The sequence below is a fragment of the Geotrypetes seraphini genome, chromosome 5 (assembly GCF_902459505.1).
Source record: "Geotrypetes seraphini chromosome 5, aGeoSer1.1, whole genome shotgun sequence".
NCBI classification, from domain to species: Eukaryota; Metazoa; Chordata; class Amphibia; order Gymnophiona; family Dermophiidae; genus Geotrypetes; species Geotrypetes seraphini.
Genome location: NC_047088.1, coordinates 175,974,632 through 175,980,631, shown reverse-complemented (window position 1 = coordinate 175,980,631; position 6,000 = coordinate 175,974,632).

The window sequence follows — 6,000 nt, the reverse complement described above, 5'->3', positions numbered from 1 at the left end:
CAACGCTCATAGGAATTCTATGAGCTTCGGAGCATTTAGTGCTCCAGGCCGCAGTAGAAATCTCTACCATGGCTTAGTAAAAGGAGGGGATAGTCATGGTTTATCCTCTTACATATAATTTAATAATTCCACTCACCCACACCCTTTTTACTAAGCTGCAGTAGTGTTTCTATCACATCCCAGAGCGGTATATGCTCCAGGCCATGGCTTAGTAAAAGAGGTGTGGAGGGGGGGGGATTTGTTTGCACAGGTATAAAGAAATCTGATGTACAAAATCTATATCAACTATATCAACTATTATCATATTAACTTGGAAACAGAAACAGTCCACTCTGCACCAATCCAAGGAGTCCAAACAAAAGAAGCAGAGTGAGCCTGGTCTTCAACAAGCCACACTTCAAACAAGCAACCAGTATATTATAAACATAAATGGGACTTGACACTGACCGTGTTATGCCTGCATCAGGAGTCCAGGTACAAGTCAATAGGAATTACTCAGTGCCCGTGGATACATTCATCTCTGGAACTCGCTGCCAGAGGATGTAGTTAACAGCATATAGCTTAGGTGGGTTTAAGAATGGTTTGAATAAGTTCCTGGAGGAAAAATCCATAGTCTACTATTGATACATATATGGGGGAAGCCACTGCTTGCCCTGGATTGGTAGCATGGAATGTGGCTACTATTTGGATTTCTTATAGCTCAGATCTCATAGGTGACCCTTGAAGAGAGGAATGCTGGCCTAGTGCCTAACCCTCAGTAAGCCTGGTTCTAAGGGCGAGGTTGTAGAGGCTCATTATTAAAGATAGTTTTAACAGCAACCTGTGAACTACATGTATAATTTGCATATATTTGCTTGAGGAGAGAGCTGTTTACTAATAGACTTCTTTGGATCTATTTTAGGACCTTTTTGAGACTTTGGGGAGTAGTAAGTGGGAGAAAGGCCTGGAAAACTCTTAAAGTCAGGCCAAGTGCACTATATTTCATTGGGGGGGGGGGGGGGAAGGTGAATCCTCTCACTCTAAATGAAAAGCGTCCATGAGGAGAAACCTCTGACTGGTTTCAGCCTCTTAGTTTGAAACTGAACTCTGAGGATTTTTTTTTAGAGATCAGTCTCCACAGGTGACACATGACGTTAATTCCCACCTACTCACCCTAAGGCAGAACTTTTTTGTCTCTTCAGCCAACCAGGAACAGGGCATTGTTTTGGTAGGATTTGTCTGTTCTTTCTTTTTTCTTCCAGGTGTACGTACTTCTGCAACCATATTATGGCTGGGAAACATCGTGTCACCAAAGCTGCTGCCAAGGTTACAGCTTCTGTCTCTGTGCAGGCAGAATATATTACCCAGGCAGAAGGAGTGGTTCTATGTGCAAACTGTCTTCAGCTTGAATCCCTCATAAAGGAAGTAAGGGAACTGAGAGATGAGGTGGCAATACTGAGAAGCATCCATGAGAATGAGAGGTACATCGATGTTACTATGAAATGGTTCATGAGGCGTCAAAGATTTCTAGCAGTGGGAAAGAAGAGGCTGTACTGAGGGAAGACAGATGGACTCAGGTTATGGAACCCTGCAAGACTGGTACTGTGACTACACCCACCCTTGAACTGAAGAACCGGTATGATGCCATAGAAGTGGAGGAGATGAGAGCATCCCAAGGAGAGGATGGACCAAAGATTTAAATTCCAAAAATTACTGGATCTGTGACCACTAGGAGGTGTAAGGTAGTGGTAGTTGGTGATCCCTTCTGAGGGGTACAGAAGCATCCATCTGCAGATCAGGCATGATGTCACGAGAAGTATGCTGTCTGCCTGGTGCCAAAATCCAAGATGTTACAGACAGCTAGCTGAGACTCATCAAGCCTGATGGCTATTATGTGATGCTGCTCATCCACATTAGCACTAACAATACTGCCAGGTACCCCTGCGAATGCATCAAAAGCAACTTGGTGGCTCTGGGAGAGAAGGTGAAGGAGTCTGGTGCATAGGTGGTATTCATGTCCATCCTCCCTATTGAGGGTAAAAGCCAGGGCAGAGAAGCTCACACCCTGGAGATGAATGCATTGCTACATGGATGGTGTCATCAAGAGTGTTTAGGCTACCTGGACCATGGGATGATTTTCTAAGGGCTGCTGAACAAGGATGGTATGCATCTATCAAAGAAGGGAAGAAGTGTCAGCAGCAGCAGGCTGGCTAATCTACTGAAAAGGGCTTTAAACTAGAAGTGATGGGGCAGGGTGATCAAAGCCCCTAGGTGAGTGTAAGCACTCAGGTAAGTAAATCAATGAATACCTCTAAACAGATGAGAAAAGGGGGCAATGTCTGGAAAGCAGTATATACTAATGTTCAAAGTATGGTAAACAAGATTCTGGATCTAGAAGCTGTGATGGAAGAGGATGAATTGGATATAGTGGCAGTCATGGAGAACCATGACTGGGATGTAGTTATATCGGGCTATAATCTTTTCAGGAAAGTCAGGGTGGGAAGAAAAGGAGGGGGGAGTAGTGTTATATGTTAAAGATCATATTAAAGTCACACAATTGCAGGATCTGCAGGACAAGGAAGAGGCACTGTGGATAAATTTGGAAAGAAGGAACGGTAATGTATTTACATTGGTGTGATATACAGGCTTTCTTCACAGACGGAAAAAGTGAACAGAGATTTAATAGTAGACATTCAGAATAGATCTAAAAATAAGCGGAAGTTTTAATAATAGGTGATTTTAACATGCTGGATATTGATTGGGGTATCCCTATTGTAGGGTCTTCTAGAAGTAGGGAGATCCTGGATTCTCTACAAGGAGAACTGTTCCAGCAGAAGATAAGGGAACCCATGCGGGATAGGGTCATACTGGACTTAGTACTTATATACGGCGAAAGTGTTTCTAATGTTACAGTGGGTGATCATCTGGCATCCAGTGATCACTGCATGGTACGGTTTAATATTAAGATGGGTATAAAGAGGGCTCATTCAAAAGCAAAGGTTCTAGACTTTTTAAAATCTAACTTTGTTCGGATGGGAGATTACGTCAAGGAAGGAGTGGAAATGCAGTAGGCAAAACCGAAAGGAGTAATTGTAAGAGCAACAAATCTTTTTTGTGAGTCAAGTAAGTAAACATAAGAAGAAAAAAAGGCCGCTTTGATTCTCAAAAGTAGTAGTTGAGAAGGTAAGGAATAAGAGGTTAGTTTTCATAAACTACAAAAGATCACAGTAAGAGGAAGACAGGCAAAAATATCTGAAAAAATTAAGAGGCTGGTCGAAAAGTCAGGAAAACAAAGATACAAATGGAAGAAAAAATAGCTGACACTAAAACGGGGAGACAAAACATTTTTTTTAGATATATCAGTGATAGTAAGAAGTACAAAAGTGGCATTATGAGACTCAAAAATGAAGGGGAAGAATATGTATAAGCTGATAAAGAAAAGGCTGAATTGTTTTAGAAATATTTCTGTTCTGTGTTCACGGCTGAAGATCTGGTAGCGGGACCGCAGAAGACAAATGTGAAAAGGGATGGTGGAATTTTTCTGATAAATTTTCAGAGGGTTGTGTTCATGAGGAGCTAGCTACCATGGCCCAGAACAGCTTGATAACCTTCTCTGATCTGTTCGCGATCCCATTCTTAATCATTCCTAGCATTCTGTTCACCATTTTCGCCGCTGCCGCACATTGCACAAACAGCTTCATCGACTTGTCGACCAGTACTCCCAAATCTCTTTCCTAGGGGGTCTCTCCAAGTACTGCCCCAGACATCCTGTATTCGTGTACAAGATTTTTGTTACCGAAATGCATCACCCTACACTTATCCACGTTGAACTTCATCTGCCATGTTGCGGCCCATTTCTCGAGCGTGTTTATGTCACATTGCAGATGTTCGCAATCCTTCTGCGTGTTCACTACTCTGAATAACTTTGTATCGTCCGCAAATTTAATCACCTCACTCGTCATACCAATTTCCAGATCCAAGCACTGAACCCTGCGGCACTCCACTGGTGATGCTTTTCCAGTCCGAGTATTGTCCATTTACTCCCACTCTCTGTTTCCTATCCGCCAACCAATTTTTAATCCACGTGAGTATTAGGTGTCAACAAGCAAAGCAGATCACCCACTTAAAAGGAGTTACTTCCCTTTCACAGCTAAGCGCATTATTTGTAATGGCTATGAATGATTTATTAAACTCCCATGGTATCTAGAAAAATATTAATTGAAACTCCTCAGTGCAAGAATTTTTTTAGGAACATAAAAGTTAGTTGAGTGCTGACAGTTGTTTCTTTCAGTGCTATATATTTAAATCTTTATCCCAAACCACCTGGAGATTTAGAGCTTATACCACAAATGCAAGAACAGTTTTGGAACCAGCTAGTTTTAAAACAGGGATCCAACCAAAACACGGGCCTGTTACTTTTGAGTCCTTCAAGTTGCTCTACAAGCAGTAGGTCACATAAAATACAAGTCCTGTGATCAACTGTAAATACCACGAGGAAACCCTTTCCCTGGCAAGCATATCTCAGGAGAAAAGTTTAAAAAAAGGATTTAGATACCCGTACAATGCATTTAAACACAACATACTTTCCTGTTTAATGTATCAGAAACAAGTGGAGGGGCATAATCAAAAAAAACATCTAAGTCCCCTTTTGGCCTAAGGCCTTAAACGTTGAAAGTAGAAGCAGGGAAAATGTCCATAATCAAAAAGTCCAAAAGTTTTTTTTTATAATGGCCTGCCTCTACGTTCAGCTGTTTAAACGCCCAGACCACCACACTACGTCTAAACTTATACCCCATAATGAACCTAAAAAACGCCTAAGCCCCAAACGTCCAACACAAGGGCTTTTAGGCGAAGGAGGAGCCAGTCCTTCGCCTAAAAGCTGGATTCTGTAACTGGTGTCTGTCAAAAACACCGGTTATAGAATCCACCCCCCCACACGACATCGGGGCAAGAGGGAGTCCAAGCCCTCTTGCCCCGCGGCACCCCCGACCTCCCCGACGACATCGGGGCAAGAGGGAGTCCAAGTCCTCTTGCCCCGCGGCACCCCCGAACCCCCAATGAAGACTCGGCAAGAGGGAACCCAAGTCTTCTTACCCTGCGATCCCCAATCCCCTTGATTACATTCAGGGCAGGAGGGAACCCAAGCCCTACTGCCCCGTGATCCCCAAGCCCCCCCCCCCCCTGAGTCCGATCTGGCCAGGAGGGAGCCCAAGCCCTCCTGGCCTCTCACCCCCCACCCCCTACAAGATCGGGCAGGAGGGAACCCAACCCCTCCTACCCTCTACCCCCCATCCCCCACTACAATACGGGCAGGAGGGATCTCAGGCCCTCCCGCCCTCGACACAATCCCCCCAAACAACTGCCCCCCCCCGATCGCCCCTCCCCCGCCGACCCGCAACCCCCCCGCCGACCCCACGACCCACCCCCAATACCACCCCCCCATATCTGTTAAATGTTGGCCGGACGGATGGGTGCCAAGCCTGCCCGTCCAGCAGGCCAGCCCTCTCCGGAATGGGGCCGGATTGGCCCAGGTGGCTGAAATCCCGCCCACAGGTGGGACCTAAGGCACCTGGGCCAACCAGAATAGGCCCGGGAGTCTTAGACCCCTCCTGTGGGCGGGGCCTTAGGCACAAGGCCTTTTACTAAACTGCAATAGCGGTTTTTAGCGCAGGGAGCCTATGAGCATTGAGAGCAGTGCAGGGCATTCAGTGCAGCTCCCTATGCTAAAAACCGCTATCACGGTTTCTACCATTTTGCCCAGCACCAAAGTGAGGCTTACCGGTCTGTAATTTCCCGGATCTCCCCTGGAGCCCTTTTTAAAAATCGGCGTAACATTGGCCACCCTCCAATCTTCAGGTACTATAGACGATTTTAGCAACAGGTTACAGATCACTAACAGCAGGTCGGCAATTTCATGTTTGACTTCTTTTAGTACCCTGGGATGTATACCATCCAGTCCTGGCAATTTATCACCTTTTAACTTGTCGATTTGGCTCAGTACATCTTCCAGATTCACCAAGG